This window comes from Rousettus aegyptiacus, unplaced genomic scaffold (assembly GCF_014176215.1).
Source record: "Rousettus aegyptiacus isolate mRouAeg1 unplaced genomic scaffold, mRouAeg1.p scaffold_m13_p_17, whole genome shotgun sequence".
NCBI lineage: Eukaryota > Metazoa > Chordata > Mammalia > Chiroptera > Pteropodidae > Rousettus > Rousettus aegyptiacus.
Window position 1 is genome coordinate 8050530 of NW_023416292.1, and position 10868 is coordinate 8061397.

Below are 10868 nucleotides of genomic sequence, written 5' to 3' on the forward strand. Positions count from 1 at the left end.
AGGGATGCCTCATGTTCCATTTGAGTCATCTGTGTTAATGCAATGTAAACCTTTCCAAAACTAGCTTTGTGTTAGCTAATTTTATGGCCAAATCTAGAGGACTTCCTAAGTACTCATAGAATTTAAAAAGAAGTAGAATTACATACCTGCTGCAGAGGCACTACCCACTATGAGCCAGAAGTCGAAGGGCTCATGGAAAAGATTCAGAGACATAGAAATTTTGGAGAGGAACTTGGATTTCTTGGGGGTTAAGGTGACCTTATTTAGTTCTACAGCTGCCATGTAGGTTACATAAACCAAGCATGAAGAAGAGTTCCTTAATGGGCACTTATTTAAAGATTACCCATGCCAAGCCTTTTGACTTTACCTTACCTTTGAGCATTTTATTTGTAATATTTTTGAATATTAAGAGTATTGGACTTCAGTCTGTAACATACATTTTCCTAAACCAGCTTGCTTTAATCTTGCTATATGTGTTCTTGTATCTTTTGAATTTTGCATTTATCATGTACATAAATTACACACTGAAAAAACTTAGTCTCTTTCCTATCCTCTCCCCAAGTAACTCATTTCCCTCCCTGGAAGAAATCATTTCTCTTTCCTTCCAAAAATTCTATGCATATACTTAAATTTCCATAAAGGAGAACCATACCACAGACAGTATTTTGTGCATTACCCCGAGAGAGAGAGAGAGAGAGAGAGAGAGAGAGAGAGAGAGAGAGAGAGAGAGAGAGAGAGAGAGAGAGAGATGATAGAGAGCCACTGAGGTGGCTGACATGGCAAGATAGCCATGCCTAGAGGTTAGGAAATGACATGAAAAAAGGGTGATCAAGTGCTCAATAGAGTTGGGAAGGCACCAGAAGATTGCAAATTATGGAGTATCTTAGTTTGTGAATGGGGAAAATTACTTTCCATGGGGACATTAAAAAAAAACTCATAAAACCCAGGGCAGAGAGCAATGCTATGATTGACAAAGTAATGGGGAAAAGGTCAGACAGCTGTTCGGATAATCAATTCATTGTTTCATATTTCTGTTTCTAGCAGAGATGGGAAGTCTAAAATTAGCTTCCCACATATTGTCAGCATTTAAGAAATCACATTAGCACTAGTGCAGGGGAAAATAGGAAATGAAGTGTGAATTGCTTCCTGGGGAGTCTCGACATTTCCCAAGAATGCTTCATGGAAGGACCATCTTTCTTATCAACCACAAACACTTTTTGAGAATCAGCTTATACTGGGACACACTGACAGATTCGGTTGATTTAGAGACAGCTCAATACTGAAAAGCAAAGGAGGAAAAAGAAACAGTTCCTATTGGAGGTTTTACCACTAGCAGGGCCTAGAATAGTGCCTGTTCCTAGAATCCAGACCGGAAACCATCATAATATGTGGGGCATTGTGTAGAGTGATCGGAAAAGTCTTGCCTCAGCAGTGGGGGATAATCAACTCTAGACAAAATGCTCCTCTGGTCCTAGTTTAGAAGATCTTAAAAAGCAAGACTCAAAAGGATCACTAGTCAGATCAAGCCATTCGTAAGTTGCCTGCATCCTAGAACATTAAGCCACTAACCATGTGTGGCTATTGAGCACATGAAATGTGGCTAATGCTTGAGGAAGTTCCCCTTGAGTATTCAGCAAAGTACTGATTGGCACATGTGTATGAGAAAATTATCGCAGATTAGGGAAAGGACCATCCAAGATAAGGGTACAGATGCATTTGGAGAGCTTTAGTGGGGTGATCATGTCAGACCTTGCTAGACTTGTTAAAGGTTTACTCTATCAAGAGCAACAGCAAGCCACTACAGGATTTTAAAGAAAGGAGTCATAGGATTAGATTTGCATTTTAGAAAGATCATTTCAGCTACAACATAGAGGATGTATTGAAATGGGCTAAGCCTGGAGGCAATGAGACCAGTTGGCAGTAACCTAACAGTAATGAAAAATTAGGGAAGTTATGGGACATTTATGCCTTTGCAGGAAATGGTGTGGGAGCAGGTAAATCGGGCAGGATGACGAGTTTCACGTAGGCTATTGAAAAGTCACTTGACTACCTGAGATCTTAATTTTCTCATCTTAGAGAATAGCATCACATCTGGCCCGGCACAGTCCTCCCTCCCTTATCATAATGACCCAGAGCCTATTATGAGCAAGTTACTGGGACAGAATAAACTTCTAGAATTCCAAAAAGAATTTAAAATATTAAAGATATATCCATTCCGTACTAGTTAAGTGTCTCTCTTCTAAGGAACAAAAAGCACTTTAATAACATTGTCTTATAAGCCTATGGATTCCTGGCGAAACTGGAATAATCAGCAGGCATAGTCGATTGACTCAATATCAGGGTTGAGCCTTCACTAACATATTGATGAACTATCGAGAGGAAGGGTTCTCTCCTTTGAGGATTTTCCACCCCATCAACATCGATAAACCAAATGCATCCTCTAAACCACACCAAAAGATTATTCATATTTGAGAACTCCCAAAATCCACAAATGAAAAGACCAATGAAGAACTATTATTTAGAGTTTATTTGTAAAATACTATTATATGTGTTTTCAGTCTATTATTAGAATAATCATTAATAGTATCATATCTTGTAATATGTTTAATTTGGATTAACTTGATTCTAATTTTTTATGTATTAATTACTCATAATTATCACATCTAAAAGCATCTTTATAACTGTCTTTGTTGGTTCTACCTTTCTCTAGAATAGCTATACCTAAACAATTCAATCTTTTATGCACTCAAAAAGCTATTCTGTTTTGAGAACTTGCAGTGGATTTATATTTTAATTAAACATCCATAGAACTCATAATGAAACACAAAACAATACATATCTCTCATATATGCACACACACATACACACACATATGTATATACCCTTTCTAGAAAAAGAAGTTAACTTTAGTGGAATATTTATAATTCTGCCCCCTAAAAGATTAGAGGTTATTTGAAATCTAGAATTCAGACTGTGAAGTCAAGGTATAGAGAAACTTTTTGATAAAGGGAAGCTAACATACCAGAAAAGATGCCTTTCAAATTCACAGTCAACCATAAAGCTATGAACTTATGATCAAATGACTGAAAGTCATTGCACTACAGTCCAGGTAAATCCGAGGAGAAGTGAGAGTTAGGTATTATAGAAACAAATGTCCAAATGTTTCAATAAACCAAGAAGATCCCAAGACACATTAGACAGTAAAGGAAGGGAACCCCCAGGATAGCAAGTATACTAATCATTCACACTGCATGTAAGACCTACAAGTTAAGTGCTCTCACAACATTGAATACTAAACAGCTCCTTTCAGGTGAGGTGTTCGGGTTTCATTTTCATAGCTCTGTCCATTTGTTTGTTCAACAGATATTGAGCATCTGAGTGTGCTGTGTCCATACCAAGGCCTCTCTCTCCAGCTGAAATGGGAGCAAGCAAAACAAGCAAACAAAATTGGTGGTGGTGGCTTTGAGCAGAATTCCATGCAGTACTAAGGGTGGAGAGATAATACAGAAACAGTAGCAAAAGTAGCTACAGTTAGTGCACACTTAACAAGCCAGGCACTGCTCTTAATCTTTTACGTGTATCAATTCATTAAATCTTCACACCTAAGAAGTGGGAACAATTATTATCCAATTTTATTGAGGAGGAAACAGAGGTACAGAGCATTTATGTTATTTGCCTGAGGTCACACTAAATTTCCCACCAAAAGTTTAGGCTTCTTCCAGACAAATATCTGGATCACCTTCAAAGAAACAATGGAGATGATGATGATGATGATGATGATGATGATGATGATGATGATAAACATTTATTCAGTACTTGCTATATGCCAGGCATTTATTCTGTTTTATTTATATCATATTATCAAATCCTCCTTTCCCTCCCCCACCCCCTACTGCCTGCTCCAGCCCCACAGTTTTCCCTACTACTAACATTTTGTATTGGTGTAGTACTTTCATTACGATTGATGAGCTAATATTGGCACATTATTATTAACTGACGTGCATTGTCTCCATTAAGGTTGATCCTTTGTGTTGTACAGTTCCGTGGGTTTTAACGAATGTGTAATGACATTTATCCACCATTACAGTACCATACAGACTAGTTTCACTACCATAAAATTCTCCTGCGCTCCACCTATTCATCATCCCCCTTTCCCCATCCCCGAACTCCTGGCAACCTCTGCTATTTTTTCACAGTTTTTCTTTTCTGGGATTTCATATGGCTGAAATCATACAACGTGCAGCCTTTTCATTACGGCTTCTTTCACTCGGCAGATGCATTTAAGTTTCTTCCATGTCCTTTTGTGGCTTGATAGATCATTTCTTTATATTGCCGAATAATATTCCTTTGCACAGATTGCCAGTTTGTTTATCCATTCACCTACCAAAGGACGTCTTGGTCGCTTCCAACTTTTGGCAATTAAGAATGAAGTTGCTATAAACATCCATGTGCATATTTTTGTGTGGATATGTTTTCAACACATTTGAGTGGATGAAAGAGTGTAATTGCTAGATCATACAGTAAGAGTACATGCAGCTTTGTAAAAAACTGACGAACTATCTTTCAAAGTGATTGTACCATTTTTCATCTCCACCTAAAATCAGTAAGAGTTTCTGATGGTTTGCATCCATCCTCCCCAGTGTTTGGTGTTGGTGTTTCTGGCTTTTCGCTATAGGTGTGTAGTGGTATGTCACTGTTGTTTTGATTTATAATTCCATAATGATATGTGGTATTGAGCATCTTTTGTTTATTTGCCATCTGTACAGATCCTTTGCCCATTTATTAACTGGATTAAGAACCCCATTTTCAGATGAGACAACTGAGACACACAGGGATTCAACAAATCTCCCAAAATTACACAACTGGGGTAGAGCCCAGGCAGAAAGGCTCAAAATCCACAATCCTAACCACAGTTCTGTAATGCCTGCAGTATACAGGTTTTCCAGCTAAAAAATACCTGGGTCTCAATGCTAGCTGTATAATTTACATGGTGTCTAACCTTGGATAAGTTATTTAATCTCCCCAAGCCTCAATTTCTTCTTCTGTAATATCAGAATAACAGGTCTGAGTGTTGTCTTGAGGATTAAATGAGACAAGGTAGAGAAAGTGCTGCACTTGTTGTCAGAACAGAGCAGCTGCCAGTAAACGGTAGCTATGATTAGTCCAATGCCACATGGAAGGGTGAGAGACGCCTGCAGTAGCCGTAGAATTAGCACCTGCCTTGAAACTAAAATAGATCAGTATGGGGCTTCAAATTCTATAGAAACTCAGACATTTCTTGATGAGGTTTCCATGATCAGCTGTCAGCGGATACCTCAACCCCTTACACTTAGTGCACATGAATGAATAAAGCAGGTTCCAGGTCTTTAAAAAAGAATAGACTTTCACTGTATTCAATTTCCTTTTCCTGTTCATCTTCCCCTCCTGCTATCCCTACAAAAAAATAAACTCACAGTTTTATTAACCCTGCGGCTAATGAAGCATGCCTGTCACTGGATATACCTTGCTTGTCTCCACTGAAACTGGACTGGTGGCAGAAAAGAAAAACATGCCCACCATTGTATCTGAAAGCATGGGACTTCTGGGTTGCGAGCGCCTTTAAGGTCATATTCTTCTGAAGGTGCTTCCCAAACCTAGTAGATCGCCAGAATCTCCTGAGGACTGTTTAAAAAGAAGATTCCTAAATGCTCGGCTTAGATTTAACTGAATCAGAATCTCCTGGTTTGGATATGTGTGCCTTTAAAAGTCCTGAGAGGCTTTACTGTGTATCTTTAACAGTTCTAAGAGGCTGATCTAATGTCATTACCATCTGATGTTTGGACTCGTGTGTGTGCATGTATGTGTGTGTGTGTGTGAATGAGAAAATTGGATTTAGTAAGGCAATAAATAAATAATTATGTTTGGAAGAAACAACTTTCATAGGCTTAAACTAGTATTAAAACTTTTCAAAGCACTTTGACTTTGTTGTTTTAAATTTTATCTTTTGGTTTTCATTTATTCATTCAACAAACTTTTTTTTTTTTTAGTGCTACTACTATGGTATACCACTGATCTGGAAGCTGTTATGTGGAGATGAGTTCCCCATTTAAAGAAGCATAAGTCAAAAGCTTAGGGTACAGCTGGAATGGGAGGGAAAAGAAACTAACATCTTAGTGAGCACTTAGTACCAGTCTCATTTATGTACAGTATTCTGTTTAATGCAACAATACTATGACATAATTTGATCACTAAGAACTGAAACTAACAAATTTCCTAAACTTACATTAATGGTCCTGGAACCAGACATACCATCCTCTACCTGGGTAAGCTGATTCTGAAAAGGAGCAAAATGGCCTGTTTGCTCCTAAAAAATAAGACTGCGAACCAACTTAAATAGATTAATTCCAAAATTACCTGCATACTCACCTCACTGGGCCACCAATCCAAAGCTATTATGTCACAAGTTCTGCCCAGTCTCAACCAGTTCTCCGCTTTAAAAATTATCCAGCTTAGCTCTAAATCCTGTAAATATCCTCCCCTGACTTCTCCCATCTAACATATTACTAAGTCTCTATCAAGATGATATTCACCCTTACTATGGTGAATCCCATACACATGGATTTGTTTGATCAATAGATGTGTTCTTTTTCTGGTGGTCTTTTGGGGAGTCAACAGTCAGTATCCCCATTTGTTGATGAAGAAATTTGCCCAAACTCAAATGACCGTTATGAACTATTTTCTTAAATAAGCAAGCATTAAACGCAGCTACGGCTGACTCTGAAGCTCATGTTCTAGCCACTGGTATATATACCTAGGCATAAGTGCTAAATGGGATAAAGGACACATAGGTTTTTGTTGTATATTTTCAGATGCCCACAAGCAAGCTACTTGAAAAGAGATGGCAGCATTAAAAATGGCAATCCATAAATGCAAGGGAAATTCCAGTCCTTAAATCAAGTCAAAATATACTTACTGCCGTCTGTTCTTCACAGTGACGCAGCAATAAAATGCATACATAAACAACTCAGAGACCATAAAAAAGTTGCCTAAATGAGTTCCATACACAGATGCAAACAAACAAGAACTGAAGTGTAACTATCGATTGATAACAATAATTAAGGCTTAGAATTTTGCACATGATCCTAAGAAAATTACAGAAGCCCCCCGTCGGTGTTCAATATGCTCGTAATCATAGACATTTGGGGCCAAGGAACCGAATGGTTATTGAAATACAAAACCTTAAATAAAAACGCAAAAGTATTTTGGTTTCAAATTCAATAAAATACTGTGTAGACTTCAAGATGGAATGAGGTGAGCGGACCAGCTCTCCAGACACAGAGGAAGTGGTGTTTGTTCAGTAGTGCCAAACAATTTCACTAGTTCTAAAAGAAGGTAAAGAAGAGACAGACGTCCTAAAGGCAAAGTCGCATAAAGGAAAACAATCATTTGCCAGAAGTATAAGATACTTTCTAGATATGCAGGCCAAGGGCTCCCAACCCAGCCAGTGGGGTCAGGATGAAAAGCCAGGGTCAGGCTATGGTGGGTACTGAGGTTTTGCCATTAAAGGGGGTCCAGAGGGACACAGGCTGGGGGGTGGGGGAGGGGGCGATGCGTATAAGAAATTTCCATAGCAGGGAAACTTTCTCTCAGCTTCTGGTAGGGAGATGTGCCATGGTGTCACCATTATTAATATTGAAGAATGCATAGTGTATTGTTAATGAATTAGTTAATGACAATAACGACAATAGCTAACACTTTCAGGTAGCATTTGTTTTGTACAAGGCAGTGTTCTAAGTATCGTACATATGCTAACTCATTTAAAGTTTGCCCCGTGAGTACCTATGAGGTAGGCACTGTAATTATCCTTGTTTTACATATGAGGAAATTGAATCATGGAGAGATTAAGACTTGTCCAAGTCTTACGGGGAGCAAATGGTAGAGCCAGGATAAATCAAGCAATTGACAATGCAGCTACTTATGATGCTCTGTCTTAGCAGGCAGAAACACATGCTATTTTCTACTCAATAATGTACAAATATACTCTACACTCAGCAGTCTAGGACCAGTGGTGAGTACTCAGTATTCACTGGTGATAGAGACTTCTCTCCCTTGTGTATGGCATTTTGTGCTTATGTATCACTTATGAGGCACAAAGTTTGTTGCGCGTTATCTACCATTTCATTAGACCAACCTGGCCTGTCTGACTTAAATTATGCTTTCAAAGTGTCTTTAGGTTGGTTGGCTGAAACAGATTTGTTATTTTCTATCATTTTTAGAATTACAATTAGCCAATTTGAAGGATCATTTTTAATTCTTTATATTTAGTATACTTTTTTTTTTGTCTTGGAACAATCTCAAACTTACAGAAAAGTTGCAGGTAGAATTCAAAGACCTTTTCTTCCTGAACCATTTGAGAGTAAGTTGCCAACCTGATGTCCCCCTCCCCCTCCCGCCCCCAATACTTTAGTATTTCCTACAAACAAGACCAACCTCCTACAGATCCACAGTATAACCATCACAATCAGAAAGTAAACACTGACACTATACGAACAATCACGAATTGCATTTAATTGTCCTGTCTCTAGTCTCCTTCAGCCTAGAACAGTTCTTCAGCCTTCCCTTGACTTTCATGGCCTTGACACCTTTAGATTACAGGCCAGTTATTTTATAGATGTCTCTCGATATGGAGTTGTTCAATGTTTCCTCATTAAATTCTCATCATGGTTGCCATGTCTCCCCTGCGTAGACGCCCTCTTTATTCTGCTCAGTCTCTGAAGCTTCATGCCTCGCAGGAATATTACAGAAACGATGCTGCAATCTCATTTCATCCTATCAGGTGGTTCAGGATTCCGATTTATGCCTTTACTGAGAATGTCAGACTTAATAATTTGATTAAGATGGTGTCTGCCAAACATCTCCACTATAAACTTACTTTTTTCCTTATAATTAACAATTTTCTGTAGAGGTACTTCAAGATGATGTGAATATCCCACTCTTCACCAGACCTTCCACTTCTGAATTTTTATTAGCATGGATTCACGACTTCATATTATATACCAATGGGTTATCATCTTTTTAGTACTCAACTTGATCAATGGGATATCCTTTAAGCTGGCTTCTTGGTTCTTTTCACATGGTCCTATTATTCCCAGGAAACTCACTCTCTGGCTCAATGGGATATCCCAAAAATTTTGACTGAGCCCTGGAATCAGTCGTCTCCAGAAAGCCCTGATTCTTTCTAGTAGAAAACGACATTCAGAAACTTAGATGAAACAGCGTTCATTGTTATTGGGGTGGGGGCACAGGTGCTACTGAATGGCCATCGCACACACATTCACATCCATATTTACATCTATTTATTAATTTGACTTACTGTATTTATTGAAGTCCACTAGTTCACACAAATAGAACCAATTCCAACCAAATACCACAGTGTTCATTCTAGTTTTGTCCCTTTCCATTAAACACGGAAAATCCTAACTCCCGTTTTTCTTGATGTCTGCACTTTTTTGATCAAGCCCTCTGTTTGTACTCCATCTGTCATCATTGCTGCCATGTCTCTGCTGCGTGGACACCCTCTTTTTTCTGCTCTGGCTCTGAAACCTTATGTCTGGCTGCTCCACGACTGGGCTTTTCACCTTGCTTGGGCTCCGACACTCCAATCTGGGGCGCCCCTCTACGTGAATGCCCTCCTTACCCTGCTCAGCTCTATCACCAGCACGGCACTGCCCGCAAACACCAACGGCCTTCTCTTCCTACTGAGACGCTGACTCGCCATACTGGGCAGAACCCTGAGGGATTGTGGATGCGCGATGCTCACCTTGCTCTGAGCACCTTGTGACATTACGGCTGTTAGAAAGGGAGGAGGAAACTAATTGACACATTTTCAAATGCTATTTAAAAACAGGGAAGTTGTTCAGAAGAAAAGTCATTCACCAGAAACTTTCATTTAAAACCACTAAAAAAAGATTTTCAGCAAATCAAAGCAATATTTATTTTTAAAAATAAAAACCATTCGAATAACCATGAAATGTTTATTTCCCATGAAGATCTTACATTAACCAATAAACAAAAATGTATTCATCATATACAACTTTGTGGAACTTCCGTTAACATTTGCATAGCCCAGGGCAAGAGCACAAATGGAGATTCAATAGAGAAAATACTTGAAAGTTATGAATCATAGTAATAAACTTCCAAATAAAATATGTTCTATCCTCTCACCTAGACAAGTTACCTTTCATAACAACAAAAAAATTGTAATGTATAAACCTTTTTTATATGATCAAAAGTCAGTTAAATATCAAAGACAATTGAATTTAATTACTAGTCACATGTCTGGATGTTCTGATGAGCCAGTGATAACTGATGAGCAACAAAACAAAAACATTTGTATTCATTATTACATTTATTCCATGATCTATATTTTCCTATTTTTAGGTCTAGTGACATCACTAATTATTTGGTCATAATCAAGATTTCCACCTAATTTGCTTCTACCATAAGTAATTCTAAGTTAAGTGACCTTTCTTGAACCACAAAAGTTCCTATGTAAGTTTTGTTTGTTTTGTAGTAATTTCAGTTTGGAGAAACTTTCCTGAGACAACAGCCACTGAAGTAAAATCTCTAAATCATTAATTAGATTCAGAAACAACTCATGAATTTTATGTCATGTTCAAACACTAAAAAGCCACATATGATGAATTATAATATTATAAAATATTTCAATTTTATCATATAAATTCATATAATAATTTTTATTATTTCTTAAATAAATATCTATATCCAAGCTTTAATGTAAAGAATTCATATCACATTTCATATGTTATATCTAGACCTACATACAGATTTATCAATTTAAGAATAATATGAATTATTTAATATTACAA